The following is a 12169-nucleotide window of genomic DNA, read 5'->3' on the forward strand; positions in this document are numbered from 1 at the left end:
GTGGGCTGTCTCTTAGTTTTTTTGACTGTTTCCTTGGCTGTGCAGAAGCTCTTTATCCTGATAAAGTCCCATAAGTTCATTTTATCTTTTATTTCTCTTGCCTTTGGCGATGTGTCGTGAAAAAGGTTGCTCTGGCCGATGTCATAGAAGTTGTTGCCTATGTTCTCCTCTAGAATTTTGATGGATTCCTGTCTCACATTGAGGTCTTTCATCCATTTGGAGTTTATTTTTGTGTATGGTGTGAGAGAGTGGTCAAGTTTCATTCTTTTGCATGTAGCTGTCCAATTTTCCCAGCACCATTTATTGAAGAGACTGTCTTTTTTCCACCGGAAGTTTTTTCCTGGCTTTATCAAAGATTAGTTGCCCAAAGAGCCGAGGGTCCATTTCTGGGTTCTCTATTCTGTTCCATTGGTCCATGTGTGGGCAGGGTTGTTTTGAATCAAAGTCCCTTGGAGGTGCCTGGGTGGCTCAGTCGCCTAAGTGTCTGCCTTCAGCTCAGGTCATGATCCCGCGGTCTTGGGATCGAGTCCCACATCGGACTCCCTGCTCACCAGAGAGCTTGCTTCTCGTTCTGCCCCTCACCTGCTCATGCTCTCTCTCTCTCTCTCTCACACAAATAAAATCTTTTTTTAAAAAAGTCCCTTGGAGAGAAGAGTTCAGGATTATGACAGTTTCTCACTGGTGAGTTGCAGGGGGTGCTGGAGTATTGTTATCTCCAAAAAAAAAAAAAAAACAAAAAAACCAAGCTGTTTTGAAAATAAATGTTATTGAATTATACAGTCTGTAAAGTTGTAAATTCAGAGATCATGCAGTTGGATAAGAACCCAGCAGCCCTCGGTTGTTTGGATGAAAGAAGGACTTTTATGAATTCTGAACCTTCTAACCCTTCAGAAAAGGCAAGTAGAATCAAGGAATCATGATGAGGCTGTTTCCAAAAGGCCATGATCAAAAGAAAACTTCTCCCCTTTCATAGAGTTTTGGGAAATGTGGACAAGGAAATGGTCTTTTCATAGGAAACCAAGGAGAGGCAAGAGTGAGGAAAAGGTATCAGGGCTGGTCAGGACATCCCAGGAAAACTGTCCGTCCACATGTGGAAATCTTCACATTCACATCACCAGATGGTGTACAGGTCCAGCCTGGGTTTGCTGCTTTCTTTCTTTTTTTCAAAATTTTATTTATTTACTAGTCAGAGAGAGAGAGCACAAGCAGGGGGAGCGGCAGGCAGAGGGAGAAGCAGGCTCCCCGTTGAGCAGGGAGCCCAACAAGGGGCTCGATCCCAGGACGCCAGGATCATGACCTGAGCAGAAGGCAGATGCTTCACTGACTGAGCCACCCCCGCGTCCCTTGCCTATTGAGTCTTAATAGTGCTATTAGTGTGTGTGACTAACCCTCAGGATTAAGGAGGGTATTGCCTGGGAGCAAGAGTTCCTGTCCCCTCTCGGGTCCTTCTAGCTGGATTACGAATCAAACTAACATAAGACAGATTAAAAGGAGAAAATTGAATTTAATTTTGTATATGCAGAGAATCCACATAGACATGGAAATTCCAAAAACAGGCAAAATGAGGTATATACATCATCCAGAACTAAGGAGAAGGGCACAGGGGTCCAGGACTTTAGGGGAAAGGAATGCAGTTCTCGGGGCAATAAGGAGAGCAGATGTTTGGTAATTAGATGTTTGCCCTGCCATACAGATGGGTCATGCAGATAAAAGTCATCTCTCCTAATAACACTTATTCTGGGAAAGATCCCTGATTTGTATTCTTCTGTGTACATAAGGGAGTGGCAAACGTTTCTTCTGCGCCCACAGGGTCTTGAGTGCCTTCAGTGCAAGATAATCTTGGGGCATCTGGCTGGCTCAGTTGGTAGAGCATGCTACCCTTGATCTCAGGGTCGTGAGTTCAAGCCCCATGTCGGGTGTGGAGCCTACTAAAAAAAAAAAAGAAAGAAAAAAAGAAACGAAGAAAAAGAAAAAATAATAATAATCTTCATGCCAGAGTGGCTCATCTTGGGATAGCCTGCCCACAGCCCCTACGGTTTGCACAATGAAAGTGTTATAAAAACCCGCCAAAGAGTGCGCACTTGTTGAAGGAGCTAACCAGTAAAATGGGTTCCCTGGTCACTATGAAGTTCAAGGGGGGATAATGTTTTCCAATAGCAGAAGCACTGGCTTGTCCACAAAAGTTTGACCCAGTGATGAAACATACAAACCATGACTCAAACGTATTTGTATCTGTGAGATGGGGAAGCTGTATGAAATCCATTTGTGTGAACAGATTTCCCTGGATTATACTTTGGACAGGTAAGACAAGAGAGGTAGTCATTTGCTGGGGCCTTATTCACCTTTCCTCACCAATACTGGTTCATGAACACTATGATTATGTCGGTAGACCAATGGTTTCATGCATGGTCACTTGTTAGTGGGAATTTTAGAACTTCTGGTGGGGCCACATTGTTACTTGGTCCAAACCACATCTCTCTTTTTATCAAACCAACAATGATTAGATTTTCGATATTGTTTCTCCCTCTTTGAGGCCAAACGTTGGGTATCTCTTGTCAGTTTTTCCGAAATTATCATTTGAGAGAACATATCTTTGGACTCTGACCGAGGTTTGGCTGTTGGTCTCTTTGAGAGCAGTGTTTTTGGTGCACATATCAGTGAGATGGATTACTTTGGCCTACAGCGAGTAGCGTCTGCAATGCCCCAGACTTAATACAAGTCTGGAGTGCCCCAGGGCAGCTGGCAAAAGCATGGCATCTAATACATTTTGGACATCGGATCCATTTTTACTATTATGTTGCATTCGAGGTAAGGACCCCTCGTTGTTTCCATAATATTCCAAAGCCAGGAGCCGCCCCGAGAGCCAATCACTATCAGTATAAATGCTTGGCAGTTTTGCCCTTGGCTACGGTCCGAGCCCGAGGAAAGTCACCTAACTCAGTCTGTGTTTTTGAAGAAGCTGGAGGTGAAGGATCTATCTTGATGATTTCGAGGGAGTTGTGATAGTGGGATTCACCCGACTGGGATTCACCATTTTTCTCCTTTAAATAAAAACCATCAGGGGCGCCTGGGTGGCACAGCAGTTAAGTGTCTGCCTTCAGCTCAGGGCGTGATCCCGGCGTTATGGGATCGAGCCCCACATCAGGCTCCTCCGCTATGAGCCTGCTTCTTCCTCTCCCACTCCCCCTGCTTGTGTTCCCTCTCTCGATGGCTGTCTCTATCTCTGTCGAATAAATAATAAAATCTTTTAAAAAAAAAAACAAACCATCAGCAAACCAGGACAATTCCACGTTGGTTAGAGGAGTTCGCTGTAAATGGTCACAGGGATGTCAAAACAGAATGTGTCAGTGCTAAGCAATCATAAAGCCTTTCATGGGTCTACATGTAGCTTTCTCTGAGATCTTATGCTCTAAGTGCCTCATCTGAATGGGAGCAAATAGCAATTTTCCCCTGGAGACTTTGTGTCTCTTGAAGGCAAAAGTTTTAGCAGACGTGATGAGGTTGTGGGATATCCGTGAGGTTGGGTGGGGTGAGGTCTGGAGCCGAGGACCAAGAAAGAATTCTTGAGATGCCTTTGATGCAAAATGGTGGTTTATTAAAGCACCGGGACAGGACCCGTGGGCAGACAGAGCTGTACCGGGCTCATGAGGAATGGCCCATTATATACCCTCAAGTTGGGAGGGGGTTAGGCATAGTCTAAGTCTCTAAGGAATTTTGGAAGCGAGGTTTCCAGGACCTTGAGGGGGCTAGCTATTGGTGGGAAAAGGTCGTTTATTACCGTCTAATAAAACCTGAGTCATGAGCCCCTTCAGGTGTGTATCAGTGGGCCATATGCTTGGGGGATGATGGCCAACAGGGATCTTGGGGAGGGGGCCGGTTAGAGATAAAGGAAGTTTCCAAAGGAGTTTTTAAATGTTAAAGTAGACTCACAGGATCCTGGGGGGGGCGGGGGGTCAAGCTAGGACTGCCTTTTTGCCCTTAGCAAAGTATTAACATGGAGGCAGTTGAGTCCCGAGAGGAAAGTCACTCTGCCTGTTTCAAGGACTTGTCAATGGGCCATAGGTGGTAAGGAAATTTCATAATTTTTCTTCTGCCTTTGTTTCCCACATCAGATGGATGCCATCTTCCTGTGAAGAGGTTTGAGGAGGGGAGCCGAGAAGCAAGTCATCTGCATGTTATAACAAAATCAAGCCTGCAGAACACGCCGTATCACTCCCAATCAGGTTTTAAGGTTCGTGAAAAGAAGTACTCTCTGTGAAACCCTGGGGAATTCCGGGCCAGATGTCTGTCCATTCTTCCCAAGTGAAGGCCAGAAGATACTAGCTACCCTTATCAACTAGAATACTAAACGTGCTCTCCTTAGATCAGTTACAGTGAAAGTTTTGCTTTCAGTGGGAATGGATGTCAGTAGTCCATGGGGGGTTAGGAACAGCAGGGTCCTGAGCGATAGAAGCGTCTATTGCTTGAGGGGGCGCCTGGGTGGCTCAGTTGGTGAAGCGCCTACCTTCTGCTTAGGTCATGATCTTGGGGTCCTGGGATCGAGCCCCATGTCGGGCTCCCTGCTCAATGGAGAATCTGCTTCCCTCTTTCCTCTCGTGGTCTCTCTCAAATAAATAAATAAATCTTTTTAAAAAAAGAATTTATTGCTTGAGGTCCTAAACAAGCCTCCATTCTCAGACGTTGGGTTTTCTCACAGGTAAAATAGGGGTATTACAAGAACCAGGGCAGGGGATTACGAGGTTCTGAGCCTTATATAATCTTCTATCATAGGCCTGAGGCCGTGAAGGGCTTTTTTACTTATAGGACATTGATTAAATATGGGGAGAGGTTCTGAGGGATCTATTTGAGTCTTGATGGGAGATGCACTGTGGATTCTGCCAACATCAGTTGAGAATTTTTCCCGTAAAGAGGATGGTAGCTGACCCAATAGGAACAAATGATCAGTGTCCCCAGACTCAGCTACGGTGCCTTCAGAGATAGAGCACAGAAAAGGTGCCAAAAGGTCATTTCTTTCCCCTGGTTGGCTGTTTTGGTTACTGCTATCAAATTCTAGATTTATTTCTCTCTTTTGGGAGAAGGAAATTCTGGCTTGATACTTTGCTAAGAAATCTCAGCCCAATAAATGAATAGGTCCAGAAGAACCAAGGAAAAAAAGGCGTTTGTCTCTCAGAGCGCCTAGACAAAAGGGATGGGTTCAGAGACAGGACCATGCTGAGGGGTATGAGAGACCCCTACTGTTTGAACTGCTTTAATACTCGGAGACAGGGGCTGCTTCACAGCCGTGGGGCTGAGGACCATGAAGGTGGCTCCCGTATAAATAGGGACAGAAAGATTCATTCCCAATCTGGAGAGTGCTTTGTCTGAGCCCATGGCGAGGAGGGTCGGGAAGAGCCCCATCACTGATAATTAGGAGGACACAGAAGACTGAAGGTGCTGGAATGCTGAAGTTTGCAAAAATTTTTGTAATACCCCAGCTTTTTTTTTTTTTAAGATTTTATTTATTTATTTCACAGAGAGGTAAAGAGCACAAGTAGGCAGAGCCGCAGGCAGAGGGAGAAGGAGAAGCAGGCCCTCTGGTGAGCAGGGAGCCCAACGCGGAGCTGGATACCAGGACGCTGGGATCATGACCTGAGCTGAAGGCAGCGGCTTTGCCGACTGAGCCACCCAGGGGCCCCATGCCCCCGGCTCTTTGCACTAATAACAGAAACTAGGGGATTTTTGGTTTTGTTTAGAACCTTCATTTGCTGGAGTTGAACATTGAGAATTTTAGAAGTCTTCCTTTCAGGTGACTCATTTAGGATTCAAGCAAGCCAGTTTGCCAAATTACCTAAATCTGGAGTGGGCCGTTTCCCATCCCAACCTGGTCTTTTTAATTAAAAAGGTCCAGCTCATTGATAAACACAGCGTTGAATGCTACTAATGGGGTGGATTCAACATCTAAAGGAAGACCAGAATATTCTTAAAAGATAATTTGGAGCGGGGGCGCCTGGGTGGCACAGCGGTTAAGCGTCTGCCTTCGGCTCAGGGCGTGATCCCGGCGTTATGGGATCGAGCCACATCAGGCTCTTCCGCTATGAGCCTGCTTCTTCCTCTTCCCACTCCCCCTGCTTGTGTTCCCTCTCTCGCTGGCTGTCTCTATCTCTGTCGAATAAATAAATAAAATCTTCAAAAAAAAAAAAGATAATTTGGAGGGGCACCTGGGGGGACCCTTTGGTTGAACATCTGACTCTTGCTTGTGGCTCAGGTCATGAGCTCAGGGTGGTGAGATCGAGCCCTGCTTTGGACTCTGTGCTCAGGGGGGGCATGTGCCATGCACCCTTCCCCCCTCCCCTCTCCCGGGCTGTGCTCTCTAGAAAATAAATAAATCAATAAATCCTCAAAAAAGCAAAAGACAACTTGGAGTTGATTGTAATAGATATGAACAGGTGGGTCAGGCATTTATGTGAAAGCCCGCGTTTTGTACCAATCAGCAGGCTTATGACAATCCAGTATAAATTGCCTGGTGGAGCTTTCCAGGAAATGCTCAGGCATCTTGCCAAAAGTTAGGGGTTTGTTTCTCTACGTCCCCTTCAGGAGGTTCCCATTGGGCTAGTTTCATCCAGCATTTGGCCTGGTCCTCACCAGCAAGCATGTGAACTACCAGATATAAATCTGAGAAGCCAGGTCGGTAAATTTGAATAACTATGTTAAAATTCTTCAGCAAACTTATGGGGGTCCTCAGTCACTCTGAGAAACTCTTTCACTATGGCTCATGATTCCGCTTTAGTCCAGGTGATGTGGGAAACAAAGGCAAAAGAAAAAATTAAATGTCCTTACTTCCTTCAGCCCATTGACAAGTCCTTGAGACAGGTCGAGTGACTTTCCTCTGCCCGCTCAGGTGCCTTGATGTTACTACTTTGCTTAGGACAAAAGGCAATCTTAGCTCAACATTATCCCAACCCCTCCTGATCCTGTGAGTCTTACATACACAAATTCCTTTGGAAACTTCCTTTATCTCTACTCCCCCCAAGATCTATGTTAGCCATCATCCTCCAAGCATATAGCCCAGGGATATACAACTGAAGGGTCTTGTGACTGAGGGTTTACTAAACAGTAATAAATGACCTTTTCCCAACAACAGCTAGCCCCTTCAAGGTCCTGGAAACCTTGCTTCCAAAATTCCTTAGAGACTTCCGCTCTCCCTAACCCCCTGCCAGCTTGAAAGTATATAATGGGCCATTCCCCAGGGCAGCTCTTTCTTCCCAGGGGTCCAGTCCCCCTGTTTTAATAAAATCACCTTTTTGCACGAAGATGTCTCAGGCATTCTTTCTTGGCCAGCGGTGCTGAACCCCAACAGCTTACCTAGGGAATGTAAGAAAATTGAGGTTTATTTAGAGCCTCAGAAGACTTGAAAGAAGTAGGTTTTAATAGGTTCAGAAGAGGAGGGAGCAGGGAGCGAGTCTGATGAAGAGTAAATTTGGCAGAGAGAAGAGAGGAAAATGGTGCTGGAGGTGAGGCCTGAGCTCAAGGTGGCTGCTTTGTTTCTAGAAATACAGAAAGTGGGGAAGGGGAAATGAGGCCTCAGAGCCATTTTGACTTCTTTCAGTTATGTGCCTCAGGTAATTTAGAAATACTATTTTGCAAAGAGGCAAAATTAGAAGCCTCAAGGTACCATTTAAAATATTATTAAAATAATAATCATTAGCAGCAATAATAATAATAATGATGATAGACTTACCATTCAGGTTTTTTCTTCTTTTTTTCTTTTTTCTTCTTTCTTTGAAAACATTTTTTCAGGGGATACCTGGGTGGCTCAGTCGGTGAAGCATCTGCCTTCAGCCTAGGTCATGATCCCAGGGTCCTGCGATCATGTCCCGTGTCAGGCTCCTTGCTCAACGGGGAGCCTGCTTCTCCCTCTGCCTGCTGCTCCCCCTACTTGTGTGCTCTCTCTGACAAATAAATAAAATCTAAAAAAAATAAAAATGAAAATAAAAAATTTTTTAGGGAGCCATGGCTTTCTAACTTAATTTTGGGTAAAACAAGTATGGGGAGATCAAAAGTTCTCCAAAATGTCCATTGAAGTTCTAAATTACTTTTGGTTAAGTTAGTCCACTTAGTTGTAAATGTGTATGTGGAAGGACCAGAGTTTGTTTGTTTCTGTCTATATCTATCTATCTATCTATCTATCTATCTATCTATCTATCTATATCATCGTCTATCTATATTTGACACAGAGAGAGAGAGACAGCCAGCGAGAGATGGAACACAAGCAGCGGGAGTGGGAGAGGAAGAAGCAGGCTCCCAGTGGAGCAGGGAGCCCGATGCAGGGCTGGATCTGATGCAGGGCTGGATCCGATGCAGGGCTGGATCCAAGGACCCTGGGATCATGACTTGAGCTGAAGGCAGACGCTTAATGACTGAGCCACCCAGGTGCCCGAGGACCAGAGTTTTTAAACATAAAGGATAGGCCCGAGTTTCAGTGGGGTGAGGGGGAATCCCATTTCTTAGAGATTTTTCTCTAAAGCAAAGAGGAAAACACAGCAGTTTCAACAAGAACAGCCTGGTTCCAGAAAGAAATCAGAGCAAAGGCCAGCAAGGTTCTATTGGAACAGTCCAGTTCCAAACAGGGCCTGGACCAAAGGGCAAACAGGCATTCTCAAAGTAAAAAACAAACAAACAAGAAAACCCAAGGCCTTAAAACAGATCTTGAACACCAGGCACGGAGCCTGAAATCCAGGAGAAAATTACCCTCATTCTCCAGGGTTGGAAAGAAAGCAGTGAGCCCAGTAGGGTCTGTGCAGAGAGGCACCCGTTTGGTCATCAGCCTCCAAATTGCTGGGGGTCTTCTCTGGATCCCACTTCTGATCATCAAGTCATGTTAACCTGAAAAATAAGACTGTCAGTTCTGTTGCCAACAGTCATGATGGGTTGATTCAGGAAGAGCAGAGAATTGCAATCCGGGATAAGCAAGCTATGGCAAAACCATAGGAAGTGTAACAAAAGAAAGGAATGGTATTTTAAGGAGGAAGAGGGAGGAAGTTGGGAGGCGTTGTTTTGCACAAAAGTTCATTGGAGAGAAGCAAGAGTTCAGGGTGATGATGGTTTCTCACTGGCTGAGTTGCAGGGGTGGTCGATTTCTTGTGGGAGATGCAATGTACATCTTTCCTGGTGGGACGCGTAATTGATGATTCTTTCCCATTGCGATTCTTCTGGTAGGGATCTATAATTGACAATTCTTCCTGTAATTGACCCTGGATGGTAGGGCTCCCCCATCCAGCCTCCCCTTCTAGCATCCCAAGTCCACCTTTGTGAGCTCTCCCTTTATTCATTTCCATAGCTCTAAGCATAAATACTGAGGAAAAGGGGGACTGGCATGGGTAACGGGTCTTTTAGCTAGGCAAGGCCATTGTGTGAGCAAGGGAGAATGAAAACTCTCTGGCATATTAAAGAAACTGTCAGTGGACCAGCGTAGTTGATGTGGGTGCCTGTGTATTTGGAGAGAGTGCTGGAGAAATGGGGTGGAGACACACGACTGGACAGATGGGGCTAGGAGGGGTTCAACGGTCAAGGAGTTTAGGACATAATACAAAGGGTAGCATTTTGTGAGCAGGGGGGAAACCACAGAAGGGCCCTAAGCGAGGGAATGATAGCAGATGTACCCTTTTCGAGTACCCTGTTAGGTAGTGGGAAAGGTAGACTGAAGACAGCATCTGTCATCAGGGTACCAGTTAGTTAAGATTTAGGCAGTATTTCAGCATTAAGAGCATGAATCGAGACAGCAGTAGCAGGGTATAGAATTAGCGCCTGGCAAAAAAAAAAAAAAAAAGTGTTAAGAAGTGGATTTGAATTTGATAAGGAAAGTGTGAGGGAGCTTTCACTGACGAGTCATAGCCAGAAGCTTAGAAAACCCTGTCCTGAGGTCCTCTTCAGCCCGGTGGCTTTTAGAGTCTGGAGTTTTATACAGTATGTCCTGTATGTGTTTGTTTGTATTATTGAAGTACAATGAACATACAATGTTATATTCGTTTCAGGTATATAACATATTGATTCAACAATTCTATACGTTATTCAGGGCTCACCCCAATACGTGTGATCACCAACTGTCACCAGACAATGTCACTACAATATCGACCACATTCCCTATGTTATAGTTTTCACCTCTGTGACATATTTGTTTTGTAACTGGAAGTTTCCACCTCTTCATCACCTCTGTTCTGCAACTGCAGCCCCCCCCCACCTTCCCACCTCTCCTCCGGCCACCACCAGTTTGTTCTCCGTATTGAAAGTCTGTTTGGTTTCTTTGTTTTGTTAGATTCCACACATTCAGTCTGTCCTTTAAATCACAGGCTTGAAACCTCTAAGAAGTAAAGACCAACAACCTGTCTTGCTCACTGTTGTATTCCGGCTGAAGGATCCTGAAACAGATTCTAAGATAGTTATTACAGACCAAAAATTAAACAGTATGTCCTTTGACTAATAGAATTAAAGTTTGTCATCAGATGTGAGAAGAAAATTCAGGTTACACAATTCAGGTCACTTTTTCTGATGCAAGCAAGTCTTTTCAAGGTTTAAAAGAAGAGGGAGTCTGGGTGGCTCAGTCAGTAAACCGTCTGCCTTCCGCTCAGGTCATGATCCCGGGTCCTGGAATCAAGTCCTATGTCTGGCTCCCTGCTCTGCAGGGAGCCTGCTTCTCCCTCTGCCCCTCCCCCCTGCTGGTGATCTCTCTCTCTGTCTCTCATGCTTTCTCAAATAAATAAATAAAATCTTTAAAAAAAAAAAAGTTTTAAAAGAAGACCAGGGGCACCTGGGTAGCTCAGTTGGTTAAGGATATGACTCTTGATTTTGGCTCAGGTCATGATCTCAGGGTCATGAGATTGAGCCCTGCCTGGGGTGGGGGGTGTCCGCACTTAGTGGGGAGCCTGCTTGAGATACACTCTCTCCCTCTCCCCCTCCCCTCGCTCACACTCGCGCTCTCTCTCTAATAAATAAATATATCTTAAAAAAATAATAAAATAAAAGGAGACCACGTCAGAAGTTTTATGAAGAACTGTTAAAAGCTTAATGGCATTTGAGAAGATTTTCAAATTCTTCAAGTTGAACAAGGCTTAGAATAAATTACACCTGCATTTTTCAGTGTTTTTTTACTCATATGATATTTTTGAGTAAGTACTCAAAATACTTATTATTTTATGAAATAATAAGTACTTATTATTTTATGAAATAATAAGTACTTATTATTTTAATGAAATAAATGCTTACTTTACTTACCTGATGGTGAAAAGTAGTTCTTACACAAGAACATAGAACAAAGCTTTTCAAGCCAAAATGCACAACCACCAGGGGATTCTTATAAAGCAATGTCATGGGGGCACCTGGGTGGCTCAGTCAGTTAAGCATCTGACTTTGGCTCAGGTCATGAACTCAGGGTCCTGGGTGGAGCCCCCCGTCGGGTTCCCTACTCAGCAGGAAGTCTGTTTCTCCCTCTCCCTTTGCCCCTCCCCCACTCAAATAAATGAATAAAATCTTTTTTTTCTTCTTTTGTTTAAAAATTTTTTAATGTTTTTTTATTTTATTATGTTAGTCACCATACAGTACATCCCCGGTTTCCGATGTAAAGTTCGATGATTCATTAGTTGCATATAACACCCAGTGAGAGGAAGCCCCTTTCACCTCCTTACTACCCATCACCAGCCTATCCCATTCCCCCACCCCCCTCCCCTCTGAAGCCCTCAGTTTGTTCCTCATAGTCCGTAGTCTCTCATGTTTCATGCCCCCTTCTGATTACCCCCCTTCTTTATCCCTTTCTTCTCCTACTGGTCTTCCTAGTTCTTATGTTCCATAGATGAGAGAAATCATATGATAATTGTTTCTCTGCTTGACTTATTTCACTTAGCATTATCTCCTCCCCAGTGTCATGACAGCTTTTTCATAGGGAGGCACAATCTTGAGTAGATAACTAGGACAACTTAGTGTCTCAGAGGAAGCCCCTTTCACACTTCAGATTAGTTTCTTTAGTTTTTTTTTTTATTTCACTATTTTTTTAGATGTAAAATAGACCTAACACTTGCCATTTAATTATTTCTTCCAGCTTTTTTGTAATGTCATTGACATATAACGTTGTGTAAGTTCAAGGTGTATGATATGTTGATTTGATACACTTACACATTTCAAAATGATTACCACCATAGAG

This window comes from Ailuropoda melanoleuca, chromosome 10 (assembly GCF_002007445.2).
Source record: "Ailuropoda melanoleuca isolate Jingjing chromosome 10, ASM200744v2, whole genome shotgun sequence".
Taxonomy (NCBI): domain Eukaryota; kingdom Metazoa; phylum Chordata; class Mammalia; order Carnivora; family Ursidae; genus Ailuropoda; species Ailuropoda melanoleuca.